Raw genomic sequence first — 18,800 nt, 5'->3', positions numbered from 1 at the left:
TTAATTAAATCTGCGTAGAGTTGCAGTCTTAGGAATATGTCCCATTGTACAGTGTGGACATGACTTCAGAGTAAGCATGCATAGGGTTGGACTACCCTGTGTTTAAGACGCTACAACTTTACAGTTCAAAAGTAAGAACACAATATGATGGTAATGATAAATCAGAAAGTAACTGTGGCCTCACTATTAGGATTCAGTGTTTCCAGTCCACTTTCTTATGATAAATGGCCTCCTTTTCCCCTCCAAACCATTCTGTCCTATTCTCTAATCTCATAAAAAGAAGACGTATTCCTAAAGAAACCCTATATGTTTTGCTTGCATGTTTGGGGATGTGTTTTTTTTGTTTTGTGGTTGGAACAAGCCACAGGGCAAGCTTTTTTTTTTTTAATGGGCTCATTGCTGGCACAATAACATAAGACAATTTATGAGTATTTCTGAAATAGTAGAATACTGTAAAAATAAACAAGGGAGGGCTATAGGAGTTGAATTCACTGGTGTATGAAATGCTCACAAAGCTCTCTACTATATTATCCAAATGATTCTGGCTTCCCTTAAGAGTTTTTTTTTTAAGTATACTGTAAACTAAGAAATGGGCAGTGAATGGCCAAACAGATGAAGTCATGATAGATGTAATGCCCACTCATGTGTATGGTCTCACTGATCTCAGAATAGAGCAGGAATGGTGAACCTGTGTGGCCCTCCAGATGTTGCTGGAATCCAACTCCTATCATCCCTGACCCATTGGTCCAGTGGGCTGGGGCTGATGGGAGCTCTAATCTAACAGCATCTTGAGGGCCACCGCTTCCGCACCCCTGAAACAGAGTCAACATGGCTGAAGAACCGTTCCTGTCATTTGTGTTTTTATAGGGTGTGACCTCCTATCACCACACCACTGAAAAGATACATTCAAAAAGAAGACTGAAGAAAAAAATGCAAACACATTTTAAAGATTATTATGGCTGTGGGATAGTCATTCCTTTATTATGCAGATTGTTAGTTGATGGTTAAGGTTGGTCAATCAGATGCTTCATCAATGGGTAGGTGGTAGTCTCCTGATAGTGGGTCTCTTTCTTCTGTGAGCTGAATGAGATATCTGTTGGAGCTTGGAAGGGTGACACACCTTCAGCACAGTGGAAGAAAAAGAAGCAGCAGTGACAACTTTTGAATAGACAGAGAGAGGGAACTGAGAATTTCTGGCTGAGTTAGGTGAAAATGCAAGTGCAGCTTTGGAGGAGAGTATGGACGTAAGAAGACATGGTTTCCCATTCTGCCCCATATTCATCACATGCAGCACATTTTTATAGACAGCCTATAATGGTCCAGAACTCATTTTAATAGTGAACTCCTTCTAAGTGTGAATCTCTGTGTAGCCAATGCACTAGCCACACATATGAAGAGCTGCCAACATTTGCAGAAAATATAAACTGAGCATGGTTAGTGCTATGGGCATGGAGTGCTGATTCACTGTTGGGGGGGCAGAAAAGGAGGCAGGGGAGGGGGAATGGAATGGAGTATCTTGGAAAAGGGTATGGCTGGTTGGTAGAAGTGCCCCCCACTGGAATATTTTGTTTGCAGGTCTCACTGTAGTTTGAACTGTTGCTGAAGCTAACCAGGCAGGCTTACTCTCCGAGTTCCCTAGATAGAGAAACTGCTTGGAATTATATGAGATGGCCTGTGCTCCTTGAAGGAAGGCAGTTCAGGACAAGCTGTTGTGGAGCAAAGGAATTCACAGTAAGGCAAGTGAGATTCTATAGTACCCTTTTTTTTACTGAGCTTCTTTAGTCTATTTCATTTTTGTATTTATCTACTGTATTTTATTTCTGGTTTATTGATTGTAATAAATTAATTGAGTAAGGCAAGTAGAGAACAAGAGCATTCAGCATTCGGTGGAGGGCTCAGGTAATGTTCCTTTGTATGACTAGGCATGTTTATTTGTTTAATTAATTGACTGGATCCTGCAACTGAGCTTCTAGGTGATGTACAATACAGTGTTGTTGTTGTTGTTATTATGTCACTTCAAGTCGATTATGACTTATGGTGGCCCTATGAACCAGTGATCTCCAAGAGCATCTGTCATGAACTACCCTGTTCAGATCTTGTAAGTTCAGGTCTGTGGCTTCCTTTATGGAATCAATAAAGTATAAATCATAACATACAAAATGCAAACAATTCAAGTACCTGAGGATGCATCCCTTGACTCATTAGTAAAGTATTAGAAGGCATGCTCCCACGGTGTGCCCAGCAATTTGGGGTTAAAATCACAGTTAGTTCCACACAAGTTGCCACGTTTTTATGGGCACATGTGATTATACATTGGATCCGGTCTTGCCAACCTGGCCTGTACTGAGAAAACCAACTTGTTGAAATGACTGTGCATCAAAACCCATGTCAAAAGTCCACGTAAGTGCAGGATTGTGTGGAGCCAAGAACCATATATTCCACATTTTAATGGCCATGTGGTCCCCATCACTCATCTTTCTCTTTATCCATACTATGCTAACTGCTAAACTAAGCTGTAAACTTGTAAAGAAATATGGCAGATGGATATTGGCTCCTTACTGTTGGCATGGATTCAGGCATTTTCAAAAGCCAGCAATACAAATTACTGCCTTGTTCTTTTCATGAGCTGGGATGGGGAAGGGACAGCACTTGTTTACTTTTAGGAAATGCAAATACTAATGATTCAAAGAACTTCCTGGGGAACATTTTGGGAAAAGCCGGGCCTGTACAAAAGGGACAGGCTCCACTTGAACCAGAATGGAACCAGACTGCTGGCACTTAAAATTAAAAAGGTGGCAGAGCAGCTTTTAAACTGACTGAGGGGGGAAACCTGACAGGAGCTGAGGAAAGTCCGGTTTGGAGTAAACCTCCCCCCTGGGATAAAGACCAAAGAAATGAAGAATTTTAAAAGGGGTAGGCCTAGAAGTAGGAATTGTGAGAGCAGGGGCACAGGATATCAATTCAGAAGGGCAAAATTACCACAGGCCAAACCAAAAGTGCCAAAGACACTTGAAGAGAGACACTACTTACAAGTGTCTGTATGCTAATGCTAGAAGCCTCCGAACCAAGATGGGAGAACTGGAGTGCTTGGTCTTAGAGGAGAGCATTGATATAGTGAGCATAACGGAGACATGGTGGAATGGAGAAAACCAGTGGGATACGGTTATCCCTGGATATAAACTATATCGGAAGGACAGGGAAGGACTTATTGGTGGCGGAGTCGCTCTATACGTGAAAGAAGGCATTGAATCCAGCAAGCTCGAAACCCCAAAAGAGGCAGACTCCTCCACAGAATCGTTGTGGGTGGTGATACCATGCCCCAGGAGGGATTTAATACTGGAACGATCTATCGTCCCCCTGATCAAAATGCTCAGGGAGACCTGGAGATGAGATATGAAATTGAGGAAGCATCCAAACTAGGAAATGTGGTAGTAATGGGTGACTTCAACTACCCGGACATAGACTGGCCACATATGTGTTCCAGCCACAACAAAAAAGGAAAATTTCCAGATATTCTAAATGACTATGCCCTAGACCAGTTGGTCATGGAACCGACCAGAGGGACAGCAACCCTGGACTTAATCCTCAGTGGGGACCGGGACCTGGTGCGAGATGTAAGTGTTGTTGAACTGATTGGGAGCAGTGATCATAGTGCTATTAAATTAAACATGCATGTAAATGGCCAATTGCCAAGAAAATCCAACACGGTCACATTTGACTTCAAAAGAGGAAACTTCACAAAAATGAGGGGATTGGTAAAAAGAAAGCTGAAAAACAAAGTCCAGAGGGTCACATCACTCAAAAATGCTTGGAAGTTGTTTAAAAACACTATATTAGAAACTCAACTGGAGCGCATACCGCAGATCAGAAAAGGTACCGCCAGGGCCAAGAAGATGCCAGCATGGTTAACGAGCAAAGTCAAAGTCTTGTCCGAACAAAGAAAATAAAAAGGAACACAAACTCTGGCAAAAGAAATGGAAGAAGACAATAAGGGATGCTAAAAAGGAATTTGAGGAGCACATTGCTAAGAACATAAAAACCAACAACAAAAAATTCTATAAATACATTCAAAGCAGGAGACCATCTAGGGAGGCGATTGGACCCTTGGATGATAAGGGAGTCAAAGGTGTACTAAAGAATGATAAGGAGATTGCAGAGAAGCTAAATTATTTTTTTGCATCTGTCTTCACAGTGGAAGACATAGGGCAGATCCCTGAACCTGAACTAACATTTGCAGGAAGGGATTCTGAGGAACTGAGACAAATAGTGGTAACGAGAGAGGAAGTTCTAGGCTTAATAGACAATATAAAAACTGACAAATCACCAGGCCCGGATGTCATCCATCCGAGAGTTCTCAAAGAACTCAAATGTGAAATTGCTGATCTGCTGACTAAAATATGTAACTTGTCCCTCAGGTCCTCCTCCGTGCCTGAGGACTGGAAAGTGGCAAATGTAACTCCAATCTTCAAAAAGGGATCCAGGGGGGATCCAGGAAATTACAGGCCAGTTAGCTTAACCTCTGTCCCTGGAAAACTGGTAGAAAGTATTATTAAAGCTAGATTAACTAAGCACATAGAAGAACAAGCCTTGCTGAAGCAGAGCCAGCACGGCTTCTGCAAGGGAAAGTCCTGTCTCAGTAACCTATTAGAATTCTTTGAGAGTGTCAACAAACATATAGATAGAGGTGATCCAGTGGACATAGTGTACTTAGACTTTCAAAAAGCATTTGACAAGGTACCTCACCAAAGGCTTCTGAGGAAGCTTAGCAGTCATGGAGTAAGAGGAGAGGTCCTCTTGTGGATAAGGAATTTGTTAGGAAGCAGAAAGCAGAGAGTAGGAATAAATGGACAGTTCTCCCAATGGAGGGCTGTAGAAAGTGGAGTCCCTCAAGGATCGGTATTGGGACCTGTACTTTTCAACATGTTCATTAATGACCTAGAATTAGGAGTGAGCAGTGAAGTGGCCAAGTTTGCTGATGATACTAAATTGTTCAGGGTTGTTAAAACAAAAAGGGATTGCGAAGAGCTCCAAAAAGACCTCTCCAAACTGAGTGAACGGGTGGAAAAATCACAAATGTAATTCAATATGAACAAGTGTAAAATTATGCATATTGGAGCAAAAAATCTGAATTTCACATATACGCTCATGGGGTCTGAACTGGCGGTGACCGACCAGGAGAGAGACCTTGGGGTTGTAGTGGACAGCACGATGAAAATGTCACCCCAGTGTGCGGCAGCTGTGAAAAAGGCAAATTCCATGCTAGCGATAATTAGGAAAGGTATTGAAAATAAAATAGCCGATATCATAATGCCGTTGTATAAATCTATGGTGTGGCTGCATTTGGAATACTGTGTACAGTTCTGGTCGCCTCATCTCAAAAAGGATATTCTAGAGTTGGAAAAGGTTCAGAAGAGGGCAACCAGAATGATCAAGGGGATGGAGCGACTCCCTTACGAGGAAAGGTTGCAGCATTTGGGGCTTTTTAGTTGAGAGAAAAGGCGGGTCAGAGGAGACATGATAGAAGTGTATAAAATTATGCATGGCATTGAGAAAGTGGATAGAGAAAAGTTTTTCTCCCTCTCTCACAATATTAGAACTCGTGGACATTCAAAGAAGCTGAATGTTGGAAGATTCAGGACAGACAAAAGGAAGTACTTCTTTACTCAGCGCATAGTTAAACTATGGAATTTGCTCCCACAAGATGCAGTAATGGCCACCAGCTTGGATGGCTTTAAAAGAAGATTAGACAAATTCATGGAGGACAGGGCTATCAATGGCTACTAGCTATGATGGCTGTGCTCTGCCACCCTAGTCAGAGGCAGTATGTTTCTGAAAACCAGTTGCCGGAAGCCTCAGGAGGGGAGAGTGTTCTTGCACTCAGGTCCTGCTTGCGGGCTTCCCCCAGGCACCTGGCTGGCCACTGTGAGAACAGGATGCTGGACTAGATGGGCCACTGGCCTGATCCAGCAGGCTCTTCTTATGTTCTTATGTTCCTGTTCAGGTTTTGAATCCTTGTTCTCAAATAAAATGGGGTTGTAACTCCCTATCTTCATGGAAAAAATTAAGAAAAAACAAATTCATTTTACAAAATATGGAGAGAAGTTGAATTACTGCCCTTCTTCCAACCCTCCCTTTTAAGCCTAGACTTGGACACTGAAAATGCTATAACAAGTCTGCACAAGCAGTGACCTATCCAAATGCACACTTGTATTTGACAACCCCTATGCTTTTGCAGTCCTAGGCTGATCTGTGCTAACAGCTTGTTCAAGGGGCACACAACTGCCATACCTCTTTCAGACGTTCATGCAATTAGCATAGACATTGACAGTAAAGAAGAATATGTACTTAGACGCCTATGTAAGCTGGAGCCCTGCAGAGTTGGGAGTCCATCTTGCACGAAAACCTACATACGGAGCCCTCCCTACTGCAGATGTCCATGCCTAATGTCCATCGGATGGTCTGCCTGTACCTAAACCATCCTGTCCTCACACTGACCTCAGTCGGAGGCCCTCCTGGTATATCTACCTCCTAGGTCTGCGAGGCAGGTAACCACAAGAAAGAGGGCTCATCTACACATCTGTTTAGCGTGTGTTTGGTGCTACTTGCATCCCCTTTTAATTCGCATGGTTCACATTACTGGCAAACAGAAGCTATCCACAGTTTCTCCACTGTAAACCTGTATTAACCCAATCAGATGAAAGTACAAAATGTTTAGAGCAATACAGCTCCACTCCATTCCGCATGTCTTTGCAGACGGTTCGCTTCGATGCTTTTTAGTGGGCAGGTGAATCGTCACTTTCAGCTCTTTCTCCGCCCACTAACTCTCCCATGAATTCCATTATGTTTCCGGTGGTTTATCCAGCAACTTCTGCCTGCTATGTCCTCTCCCTTTCATAGTTTGCTGCAGCCCTCCCTTCTTTCCTCCCTTTCTCCCTGAGCAAACTTCCTTCATTCCTTTTGCTTCCTCAAAAATCTCAAGTGGATTTTAAAAAAAGAGTTGCCTCAAAATATCAATATTGGTATTGATATTTTCAGAAAATACTGATATTGATGTTTTAAAAATATGATATAATGTTGATTTGTTTTTCCAGTGGGGAAAAAATTAACTCAGAAAAAACAAGGGGCAGTGGAGAAAGGGGGGGGCAGATGACCTCACTTCTTTTCAACTGCCAGATTTTAGGAAGTGGGGGGGCAGGAGGGAGTGGAAATACTGCTCAGGTCAAAAATATTTGCACATGTCTAGTAACTGAGCAACTGGAAGGAGTAAAAATGTAAAATTAGAGGGTGGGGCCACAAGGAAACAGTGACACAAATCCTTCACAGAGGAACACCTGCTTGTGTGAATGGAAAAGCTACCATTGAGCATGAAGTGTGGATCTTGCAAATCTATTATGATGGTAAAAGTTGTGTATTTGCTATGAAGAAATGCTCCCATGTGGATAAGCCCAGAGATAGCCTTTTCTGTGTTAGCTTCACACCTTTGTAACTCTCTTCAGTAGAGCTGCAGTGAGCAGCTACACTTAAGGCTTTCCGATTGGCCTTCCCTGAGTAATGTTTTGCTCTGACTGCGGGATGGAGGCTGAAATATTGTTGTTATTGGAGTTCTGGGTTTGTTTTTAACTTTGTGGATATATTTTATCCTTGGTTTTTAGTAATATTGACTTATTATATTTGTAGTCTTTATTGTTTGTAAACTGCTTTGGACCAGTATTTATTATTGTTTTTAATATTTAGCATTTATATAGAGCTTTTCCTGTACATTCAAAGCATTTCATTTACATTATCTCAAGAATCCTTACATTGCAGATGGGGGTTTAGGCTGTAAAGAATAATTGCTTGGGGCCAACTAGTGATTTGGCGTGTAAGTTAATGTTTTGGCCAGGGGCTACTTGGCTTACACTCTTGTCTGCCATGCTGCATCATAAAAATGGCTCTTGTCTGCTATGCTACAACATAACATTGCTCAAAACATCAAAACGTGGTTTCTGTGCCAGGTAAAAGGAATCCTTTCTGAGCATCTTCTGTGTTCCACTCAATATTACAAAGCATCTCAATTTGTCAATGAAATTTAAGGAAAGAACGCATTCTGAAGGAGTGCTGGCTGACATTACTCTAAAATGATTGATATGGGCCTTACCTGTTTACCATTGGTAGGAAGTTCTGCCCTCTAGTTGTTGTTGGCTTCCAACTCCCATCAGCCCTGGCCAAGCATGGCCAATGATCGGGGAAGATCAGAGTTGTAGCCCAGCAGTATCTGGATGACCACCGGTTCCCTACTTTTTGCTGTACATTTGCTACTCAGTTATCATGCCCCGTGTTTTGTTCATGGAATTAACAGTAAGAAATCTGCCTTGGGAGCCTCTGTTCCTTGCCATTTCCAGTCCCATCTTTCATGGTGTGAAGGTATTCATTATATGTGCTTCACAGAATTGGGCTTCCAAGAAAAAGATGCAATGCTGAGACAACTGGGAAGATAACGCTGGATGAAATCCAGTTTTTGTTTTATCTTTGAGCATGCTGTTCTGATTTGAAGCCCTATTACTTAAGTAAAAAGGTCAAGTTGTTCCTCAAAGGAGGATAGCTATGTACCTAATCACATTCCTAGTGTTTGACATGGAGCCACCAGTCGCTATTGAATCCAAGCATCAAATACAAAAGATTGACAGGTTTAGGTTATTGAGGCTGAATTAGTGCAGTCCTGAATTTTTACCGGGTACAGTTATTCTTTTTATCAAATTATAGAGTTTTTGGAGAAAAGAACTTTTCATCTGAATAAATAATCATTTCCCCCCTGAAATTGTAAAAACCCGAAATTGGTTTGGCTCTATTTTCCTTGTTTTGTGCCAAGTATTGAATCACAGTGAAGCTGGAGAAAGATTAGATTCTTGGATCGAATTGTGCTGTTTCAGGGGAGAACCGAAACAGGGTTGCCTCCCTAAACCCTCTGCAAATTCCTCCATTGCAATTACAGTATCCCTACTATACATTATAACTATGCATTGTGAATACTATTTTACTGTTGCTTGATATTATCAATATTCAGTATTTGATATCAGCTTACTGTTTGCATTCCTCAAGAATCACCTACATTTTTCTGACTATATAAATCAGGCCTTATAGTAGAGGAGATCTAATGTTGTTCTGCCAGAACTGATAGTGGCAGCTGTTCTATATCATAAAATCATAGGGTTGGAAGGGACCTGTAAGGCCATCTAGTCCAACTGCCTGCTCAATGCAGGAATCCAAGTTAAAGCATACCTGACAGGTGGCTGTCCAGTGTTGATGAGTGCACCACCTCTGTAAGTATTGATCAACGTTTTCCACCATTCAGGAATAGAAGAGTGAGATTTCCTTTGTGTTCTCATCCCTCAGCTACTATGTAAAGATGGGTTATTATAGTATGTACTGGAGGGGGGGATGATGGAATATTCACTAGAAAGAATGGTGGAAAACGGAAAAATGCAAAACAAATATATGAACAGAAACAAATGCTTAGGTCACAACCCAGCTGAAGGAAAGCACTTTTAAGTCACACTGACCATGTTTAAGTCTTCCACTGAAATCAATGAGAAAAATTGCTTAGGTATGGCTGAATAATACCCTTAAAAACAAACATAATTATCAGAAAATGAACTTTTGAGTCAGTGTCCTGAGACACATGTACCTCGCCTCCCTCGATTTTCTCACCTGAGAGAAGTAGATAACCCTCTGAGAGAAGTACACAAATTTCTTTTAAACTAGGGCTAACCCCTGATATTAAAAAAGTGTAGTCTTTTCTCAGTTATATTTCTCCATGAATAAAACAACATTTCTGAAGAAAAACAGGTCACAGTCTTGTGGCACCTTGAAGACTCACCAATTTAAGCATTTTGGACCAGAGTCAACACCTTTGGAAGTATTTCGGGGGGGGGGCAAATAAATGTCAGGTTGGGGCAACAGGGAAACTTAAGAAAATGGAAAATTATACATATCCCCATCTGCTCTTCTAGTTCATTAGAAGCAACTTTTGAATAGTTCAGGAGGTTTTTAATAGGGCCGTGCCAAAATTTGTCCTCCATTTCTCAAAAAGTTTTCTTCTTCTGCAAAAGGGGCTTCCACTGTTCTTTCTCATTCTCAGAGCACTTTAGAATTTCAGTTGGTGTGGGGTTTTGAGCTTACCTTACCACTGCAAGGGGGCCAAGAATGGTTTTTTTCCCCTTCTTCCCACTGTGTGTATCTGTTACTTATCTGCACTTCCTGAGCAGAAGAAAAAACAAGTTAGCTCATGACAACTTCCCCAGGGCTTTAATTGAAGCATGGGCAACTGGGAAAGTCATTGGTGAGATTATTTGTAGAATGAAAGGACACTCACAAACAGCCTTCGGCCCCCTCAAAAGTAAGATAAGCATGACAAAAAACCCTGCATCCCTCCAAATTTTGACCTCCCCTTCGATAATTTTCAAATGCAATTTCTTCTCTCATTAATTGATGGTGAATGGCTGGGGAAAATACATGCAAAACCTTCAACACAGAGCTGCTTTTTATATCACTGAACCCAACTGAATGATCAAATAACATTGTAGCCCTGCCTAAACTGATGATTCCCCATGACAGAGCCGTTCTTGTCAATGTAGGTTGCTACATGCACTTTAAAGGGGCTCATTTCCAAATCAAACTATTGAAGTCACTGTGGGTGAAAGGCCTGAGTGAAGTTTGTATTCCCCTTCCAAACAGGATTTCTGTTTAATGGAAGAAATAATAAATATGCTCCACCTGTTAACTAGGCCTGGCAGAGGGTACTGCTTCATTTTATGGTAATCCAAAACAGCTGAGTGATAACGCTACAATGAGTCAGTCCCCAACTACAAAAGCATATGTTCTCTAATGCTCTTGCTTACATTAGGCTTCAACTGTGGAGAGTTATATTTGGATGATCTTCCGAGGCATCTCTCAAGTGGAATTCTGCCTTCTTTATGCTCGCTGTGCTTTACATCTCACAGCCGTTGACGGCTTATTGTTTGTTTACCAGATGCCTTTGCAAATGTGCTAAAATGCCAAGAGCCTGCCAGAAACACTGTCAAGTCAGCATTCCTGTTCCACCCTGAAAACTTGTGCATTGCTTCACAGAGGCATGGAGCAGGGATTATGAATGTTAGCTGACTTTTTGTTATTCCTTGAAGACACTGTGCTCTAAGGCTGTTGAGATGGTTTTGTAAAGGTTTACCAAAAAAAGCGCAATCACAGAGTTGTTGTTTTGTTACTTGCCAGTAAATTGTATTGGGACATTGCTGACTGTACCCTGATAAATTTGAGATATATCTTTGATGCATTTTGCTTCTGATGTTGGTTGCTGAGATTTTGTGAGGAATTTGGCTTCTGATGAAGATTCCTTGAAACAGACATATTGACTGTTATCCATCAACCATATACTAATTTCAGGGTCATTAAAAATGTGCCTAGACTTTCAGAGCCATAGACGGCAAAATGTTTTAGTGATCTGATGATGATCTGAGTCCTTACTCTATAGTGATTTTGTTGCCAAAATCTTTTTATTATGAACTTCTGTGTTTTGTTTTTATACATGATCCCTGTATGCAATATAAATTTTACTGTTTTAGTAATCCCTAGTCAATCCTGTCAATTTCAGTTTTTCTCTGTCATTTTTCCAGTCTTAAACTCAGTTCGCTATGCTTCAGCAGCAATTTGCAGTTGTTGGGTGTTTTTTTTTAATCCTCATGAAAAGTCATGAGCATTTTAGCACAAACTTCTAATAAACACATTTTTGTGTGCAGTTTTGATTTATATAGATGTTTTTGCAAAAAAACCCCTTTAATAAAGCATTGTTGGATGTCATTTTTACTAATGTATATTTTATGCATAACTTTCTCATAATATATGCTTTATTTAAAAAAATCTTTGGTTGGAGAACTGCATTACCAAATTTGGAGAAGTGTAAATTTTGAAGAACAGCTGTGTTTGGTTCACATATTGTCTTGAGAAGTGCAAATTAGGAAGTTTCTCATTAAAATGCAAACAAAGTCAAATTTATCCTCCCTTTTGATAGTACAGTAATTCCCATACTCCAGCCTGGGTCATCTTAGTGTGCCTGTGTAGCATGAAAAATAATTTAATTAAATAATGAATTGCTCCTGTGAGCCCAAAATATCCCTATGCAGAACAGAATGCAGGTGGGACTTCTCAGTAGACCTGCATAGGACCTGCATAGGAGCATGCTGTAAACATAGTAACACTGCCCCACAACTTTCACCATTCAGAGAAGTAGAGCGCATGTAACAATATATTATGCGAATGCAAACTAACTCAGAAATTGTTAGGGATTGTCAGGAGGATAATAATGGACGTAACAGAGTATGAACTTTTTGTCTGTGTGGTGGTTGTTTGCTGGGCATAACAGAATGGTTAATTCCTAAGAAAAAGAGACTTCTTACAGTTAGATTAATTTTAACTAAAGACTGGAAGGGCAAGAAATAATTATTAGGAAGATTGGAAGCTGCCTTATATTGAGCATGGAAGGAAAAATAACTCACCAGTCAAATTTAGGAGTGGCAGTCACCTGAACAAACTTTATTGCAATGAAGAAATAGCACTGATGTACATCAGGAGAGAGAGTCAGAGAGTCTCCCTTCCAAACCATGGACACACAGGTTTATACAGTTGTATATACGTCACACAGAACATTCCAGATTTAACACTTCAAGATGGTCCTATCCATGTGTCAGGTATCATACCCTCCTGCTGTCACGTACATCATCTCATACCAGCTAAAAGCAGTTTTATATCTTTAACATGCAGGGACATTTGGGAATATTTCTGCTTGACCATAACTTCTCTGTTTCTCCAAACACCTGCTGCCTGGGAGCAGGGCCTCTGAGAGGAATTTTATCAGGGGGTACAAATTTTCTTTTGGGCCCCTTTCCTTCTCCATTAGTCATTCTGTTTTTATCCACTACGGTTTTATGCCATGAGCTGTAGCCTGTAAGGTCAAAAAGGGTATGGAAGACGAGAGAGGGGTGGAGTGGAGCGCTCTGTTAATTTTCTGCATTTAAGGGGTTATGCTCTTATACTCCCTCCATGATAAATATAAATAAATATAAATAAAATAAAAGAGGATCAGAGATAAGAAAGCACATTTGATTTGAACGTCTTTGTTTATGCTACAATACAGATAAGGAGAAAGAATTCACATTGAAACAAGGTAGATAAACTTACTATTTACTTTAAAAAAAGAGCTTTCCTGGCCTTTTTTTGTGAAAAATTTCGAATCACAGCATGAAAATTAATTGTTCTGGCAATGTTTGATTCAATACTTAGCCTGGCCAAATCCACAAAACGTTCCTGAGACATTGTAGACCTTAAATAATTCTTAATTAGCTTAAGTTTGCTAAATGACCTCTCTCCAGAAGCTACTGTTGCTGGAATTGTTAATAGTATTCTTAAGCTAACACAAACATTTGGAAACAGGTCACCAAGTCTGTACTCTGTTAACAAGTTCAACAGATCTAATGGCTTTAACTGTGCATTTACAAAATTTGCTTTATGTACTGAAGGTAAATGTTGCATTTCTTTTCCAAAATCATCACCATTAAGGTCAGCAGGATATTGCTCTGATAAAGATAAAGCTTTTCTCTCCACATCACTTTCGGACAAGATGAGATATTTCCACAAGAAATCAAATTTTTCTGCCAACTGCTTAACAGCATTGAAGTGGACAGTTAATCCTGGTATAACATTGTCTACCAAAACGTAAAACATACACTTTCTGAAGTAGGCCTCTTCTGGAGTATCATCTGTGTCATTCATTTCTTCCAAGTTAGTATCAGGTGTGCTGTCGTCATGCAGCCTTGCCCTCTTGCGCCTAACTCCATCACATCTACAGGAGAGTTTTATTTCTATATTTAGGTTTGATGCAACCAATTTGGCTTCATTCCACATGCATTTCCAGTTCTTTCAAAGTTTTGTCAGCTCTGTGAGGAGAGTTTCTATGTTTGCTACTTCACCATCCAGTGTGGCATCTCTAGCTTGGATGACCTTGTTGCAAATATCTATGCCAGCTAATATTTTGTACCACACAGCTGACATTAACACACAGGCAAAAGATGTCACATATAATAAAACATCAAATTTAGTTCTAGGAGGTATTCCAGTGCTAATTTAATGCCAGGCAAGTGAGCTGCAAAAGGCTTTACACATTCAACACGATCTGACCATCTTGTTTCAGACATACCATGAAGAGAACAACCAATACAGTTTTGTAGTAATTCCCACCGCTTAGCACTGGAACTGAACAGGTGGTACACAGTTTGAATTGTTCCGAAAAAGGTTATTGCTTCAGGTGTGCATTCAGCATCATCATTTCCACATAAGTTGAGTGTGTGACAACTGCAAGGTGAAAAAATTGCTGTTGACCATTGTTCTTGTATTTTTGCTTGTGCGCCATTGTATTTTACGGCCATATTTGCCCCATTATCGTAGCCTTGAGCTCTACAATCACTGAGAGGAATAGCATGTTCTTTCAATGTATCAGTTATCAACTGAGCAATTTCTTCCCCTCTTTTGTTGCTACAATCTGCAAACTTGAGAAATCTTTCTTGAATCTCATACTGCGTTTCTTTTAAAAGTACGTATGTCAGAAGAAATGTTGTTTGTTCAATATGGGAAGAATCTGGTGTGGAATCTACTATTATTGCAAAGTACTTTGCAGATTGCCTCTCAAGCAAAATGTGTTGTTTCACAAGATTCGAGCATTCTGCAATAAATTCATTTTGTGAGTCAGGGGACAGATAATGAACTTGAAGCCGCTCACTCCTTTTCTGTGACTCCTCTACACTTAGCACATGTTCCTGAAGGATGGGGTCCCACCTGGAGAGCAGTTCAATGAGTCCTAAAAAGTTTCCATTGTTTGAATCACCAGTTCGATGGGATGAACCAGTAAATGCTAGACCACGTTCTCCCAAGAAGAGTACAACATCGATGATGCGCTTTAAAAGGTTGTACCATTTCACAGCTTCAGTTTTGATTGACGCTTCTAAGATGATGTCAACTCCTGTCTCAGACAGCAGGCGCCTTTCTAGTTCTCGCCAAGCTAGGTAACATTCTCTGTGACTATTGCCTTTTTCATGTTTTGGGATCCTGTAGGAAAGTTTCCGCCATTTCCCATTATAATCCCAGCCTTCAGCAGATACCAGTGCAGACGAGGTTTCCAACAGTTTCTTCTTGCTCCAATTCTGTAGGTGAGTTCAATGAATTTTTTTTTGAAGCCACATTTAATCCAAATTGAAAGAGCGTTTGTTGACCCCTTTTTTTCATTTTCCTCTCATTCTTTCTTGTCTTGTCTTTTCTGGGCTCCTGATTTGTGAGAATACATTTTGGAGGGATGATTTTCTCATCGTGATAGGGTTTAAAGGTTCATACTGCTTACCTTATATGAGCCCTCAAACCGCATTTTTCCTTTCATACTAAAGGGAAAGGGTTAATCTAGCTTCCAAATGACCACGCCCTCTTAAGGTCAAAGTATCTCTTCCTCTTGTTACCTTGGCCACCGAGCATACTCAGTTTCTTCCAGAGTAAGTTTCATAAAAAATGAAAAAAATCCTCAAGTTTGATTATTTGTATTTTCAGAATCCAACAGAAATACAAATATTTGTTTGAACAATGTTATGCTTTTTTGCACAAGTTAGGGGGGAAAGAAAAAAAAGCACCATTTGTAGCAGGCTTGCAGAATGGGAGCCAGCAGGAAATTACATAACAAAGGGAGGAAAAGGGAGCTCCCTTCCTTTGGCTCCCAGGCCCCCTTTTTGACCCCAGGCCCAGGTACGATGTACCCCCTGCACCCCACTCTCATGGGCCCTGCCTGGGAGCACTTCCTCATTTCCACTGATTATAATATTTCTACTTATAAATGAGCCAGAGCACAGCCATATTTATAGATTTATCAAGCACTGCAAGTAGATTGATTTCCAATGAGTTCAATTCCTTCTCATGAGTCAAATGATTGGTCCATAAATGCTTAGAGATATGTATAAGTGCTAATTTTATCAAAGGAGACAATGGCCACATCCCCTTATTATGTTAAGCCAGAACATGTTTTATCTAGAACGTGCACAGCTTCAGATTTGTTAGGGACCAAGGCTCCTTGGATTGCTTATCCCACTCGTGCATGGGGAGGAGTGAAGCACTCCAGATGAACAATCATTATGTAGGAAGTCTGGCTTATTATTATGTGCAAATGTGGTCATTATCTTAGTTTTGGAAAATATGGGATCAAGAAGAACATTTTTGTTCAGTGTAGGAGGACCCCATTAATTTAATTCTGGAATAATATATGCAAATCATGATGCTACCTTGTTGTTTAGGATCCAGGCATAAAGCAGTTTCTTTTGATGGCCTGTATGACAGAAGTTGTTATTTTAATCTTCTTTGTTTCAGTGGCCAGGATCCAGAATTGCTGCATAAACCACTGGGTTCAGTTATGTGTCCCTCCCAACCCATTTGGGATTAAGTGGGGTATCTGGACTAGCACTCAACTGAGTGCAAAGATCTACAACTGGAAATATATTTTGCCCCTCTTTTTGCTTATGAGTAGAAGCACTTTGTGCTCATGCATGGAATGGACTTGTATGTTGTTTCACTTTTAGTATTATCACCTTATATATTCAAGCAATAACTAAGAACTACAAAGACAACTGTATTGCCTTCCATGTACTCTGACAGTGCGGTGCTCTAGGGCTGCAAACTTTAATGAGTTTAATTGGTAGCTTAATTGATGCAATCTTTAGCTGATTTATGAGAAGGAGCCAGTTTTAATCAGTGAGCCTGGGAGATTAGAGAACATGTTTCTTTTCTTTTTTTTAGCCTCATTACTGTAATAGGGAATGGGAAAAATTAGCTAGCCTTTTCTTCTAACTGTGTGAGTGGTGACTTTTGTTTGTTGAAGTGATGCATTAGTTTTTGCTTTCTTCAGTATCTCAAAAGTCACTGCTAATATAATATGCAAAATTATTTAAATAAAATAAACTGATATGGTGAAAAGGCAGCTGATGATACAAATAGAGAATATTGTTCGTTATATGCTTGTTTGTGAGTTGTATTCTTCTCCAAGAAAGAATTTTATTGTTCCTCTGTTAAAAATGTCTGGCAGAACATTATCTGAGAAAATATTAATTCTGCTATCTGATAATGATCTACATGATACCAAGCAAGTGGCTTTGTTTGCTATTGCAGCCTAGAAGACCAGAGCAAAGTTCTTAATATTTATCTCTACCAGTTGTAAAGATGATGATTTCATTTAGCTTACCTTTGTTTTAAACTTTTTATAATAACCTATGGTTTATACAAATAAAATAAATAAATAAATACAAATAAAACTAATGTCTTCAATGTCTGCTATTTTGAGGGTTTTCTTTAGTTGTCCTGGAGGTTTCTTTGGGGATCACTGATCAAAGGAACTGCAAATATGAGCTTCTGTTATTCAACTTTAGCCTCACATTTCCCTCTGTGATGTGGCAGGTTGTTGGTGGTTCCATAGATATTTCAAGTCTTAATTGTATGTCTTTTTTGGCAACCTGTCAGCCCCAGGTATTTACACCTCCCAGTTTAGTTATAATAATACTAATAATAGGAAAATGATAATTATGGTTGTTATAATTTTTTTTTGCTTAGCAGTGGACATTCTGTAATGATCCTGTGGATTGTCACGTACACCTTGAAAGAGTATGACAAATGGATGTTGGCGACTGCAATAGATTATTTTTTTGTGATTAATGTTGGCTTCCTTAAAGCTAGTCATAATCACAAAGGCATTTTTTTTTAAAAAAACCAGTCATTAAAGGCAAGCAAAACATACCAACATGCATAAGCATCATGGGCAAATGCTGTTGCAGAGGGTATAGGAAGGGTATAGGATAGTACAGGTGCGGAAAACTCTTTTTAGCCCAAGGTCCGCATTCCCTTGTGGTCAAACTTGTAGGGGCTGCATGCCAGTGGATGGTGGGCCCAGAGGCAAAGGTGGATGGATCAATGGATGCGACACTCATCTGTGAATAGCAGACTACATTTCATCTGTGCAAACTCCAGAGATTCCTACACCCACTCACCATTATCTCTCCATCATATATGAAGGCAGGAGAAAATTAAGGAAAAAGAGCATGGAACAAGGCTGGTGAGATGGGTATGGCCTAGTTAGAGTTCTGTACTCTACTCAGCCTCCAGTCCTGAGTTTCTCCACCTCAGACAAGTAGATGACAATCTGAACATGAATTATGTGGTCTGTTGCACAAAACATAACTGTCATGTGTATTAATACTTTTGTGATAAGAAATTCTATCCTTTTCCCTTGTGGCTCCTCATCTATGGAGCACTCTCCCCAGTGTGATCCACCTGGTACTTCTCTGACATTTTTTTGGTGCCAGGTAAAAACTTACCATTCTCTCAGGCTTCTGATAGACTAGGATGATGATGTTTTGCTGTTAGTGTTCTGCCAAAGCTTCCTGGGGCTGTTTTATTTTTTTTGCAGGGGAGGGGTTTATATTTTTTTCTGCTGTATGTGTTTTGGATGAATTTGTTAATATTATAATGTATTTGTGTTTATGTTTTAAAATATGTTTTACGTTTCTCTGTAACAAGTAAGTAACAAGGCTAATAAATAAATAAATATTTTTTTAAAAAAATAATAGCAAAGGAATATAAGAGGTGCCTTTCAGGATTAGAACACTACCTACCCACTTGGCTATTGTGTCTCCAGCAGCATGGAGCAAGATATCTTTTGGAGCATACTAGCACAGTGTGGAGATATTGTAGCACAG

General features: G+C 40.0%; 1 long non-coding RNA gene across 1 annotated transcript; it reads left to right on the top strand.

Annotated features, from left to right (window-relative positions):
• The first annotated feature begins 5 nt into the window (after window positions 1–5).
• Window positions 6–17,313, top strand: LOC133380931 (uncharacterized). The gene is made up of 3 exons (XR_009761588.1): window positions 6–131; window positions 15,136–15,230; window positions 16,426–17,313. It is a non-coding gene; the product is annotated as an uncharacterized LOC133380931 (long non-coding RNA).
• The last annotated feature ends 1,487 nt before the right edge of the window (window positions 17,314–18,800 follow it).

The sequence above is a fragment of the Rhineura floridana genome, chromosome 1 (genome assembly GCF_030035675.1).
Source record: "Rhineura floridana isolate rRhiFlo1 chromosome 1, rRhiFlo1.hap2, whole genome shotgun sequence".
In the NCBI taxonomy this organism is placed as follows: domain Eukaryota; kingdom Metazoa; phylum Chordata; class Lepidosauria; order Squamata; family Rhineuridae; genus Rhineura; species Rhineura floridana.
This window is presented reverse-complemented; position numbering and strand designations above follow the sequence as displayed.